General features: G+C 44.6%; 1 long non-coding RNA gene across 3 annotated transcripts in view; it reads left to right on the top strand.

The window, feature by feature from the left end:
- The window catches only part of LOC102487832 (uncharacterized), a 7331-nt gene extending 6614 nt beyond the window's left edge, over positions 1 to 717 (top strand). For all 3 annotated transcript variants that reach the window (XR_003547729.1, XR_001369684.2, XR_003547731.1), the window contains exon 5: positions 498 to 717. This is a non-coding gene — a long non-coding RNA (uncharacterized LOC102487832). The remainder of the gene's footprint in view (positions 1 to 497) is intronic.
- The last annotated feature ends 219 nt before the right edge of the window (positions 718 to 936 follow it).

Raw genomic sequence — 936 nt, 5'->3', positions numbered from 1 at the left:
TTTTTTTAATAGTTTTTTTTTTTTTTTTTCCTGAGTGAGTGAATGAGAGAGAACCATTGGCCGGGTCCTGACACTGTCTCCTGACTTTCTCGAGGTCACCCAGCCTGTGAGTGCTAGAGCCAGCATTTCACCTTCAGCAGTTGTAGAGCCTGTCCTCTTAATGATCACCTGGGCTGTCTTTCTGGCACACAGTAAACTAAGTTTATTTAATTTCCTGTGTCATTTCCTAAATTGTTGTTCATATTTTTTAAAATTCTGATTGACCCCAAAGTCCTGTTTGACCAATGAGTTGGATTGACTTTTTTTTATAAAGAATTATTTTATTTAACTTTATTTCTTTATTCATTTTAATTTAACCAGGCAGGGACAGAAAGAGAAAGCAAGTCGCCAGGTCCGGGACTTGAACCGTGGTCGACTATGTGGGAGTCCAGTGCCTCTAGCCACCATGCCACCTGCCAGCCCTAATAACTGTGTTTCTATGGTGACTTGATCTGCAGGACAACAGGTCGTGACATTAAAATCGTCGAGGAGGAGCCGTGCTGATGGAAGCAGTGTGCAGACGTGGAGAAGCCGCCCTCGCCGCGCACCGGACGCTTTCAGTCTCCCCTTCTCCTTTGCTGCGTTTCGTTGCATGAAATCTGTTAGCCCACCTTTTCCAAACGGAGGTGTGGAAGAGAGCCGTGCGCAGTGATGACGATTAAAAAAAAAAAATCTTCATTTCTTGGCGTTTGCATCTGAGTTAACTTGTTGTCGGATGATTCACGTGATGCTTTATTTAGTTGGAATAAAATCAGCATTAAATTCAATCACTCCTGTTCTCTGTTGCAAATGCCCTTCTCTTGGGACCAGCAGACGGTATAATGGCTATGTCGCTGGACTCCCATGTAGTCGACCGTGGTTCGAGTCCTGGACCTGGTGGCTTAAACTCAAGCCAGG

The sequence above is a fragment of the Tupaia chinensis genome, unplaced genomic scaffold (assembly GCF_000334495.1).
Source record: "Tupaia chinensis unplaced genomic scaffold, TupChi_1.0 Scaffold144982_1, whole genome shotgun sequence".
Taxonomy (NCBI): Eukaryota; Metazoa; Chordata; class Mammalia; order Scandentia; family Tupaiidae; genus Tupaia; species Tupaia belangeri.
This window is presented reverse-complemented; position numbering and strand designations above follow the sequence as displayed.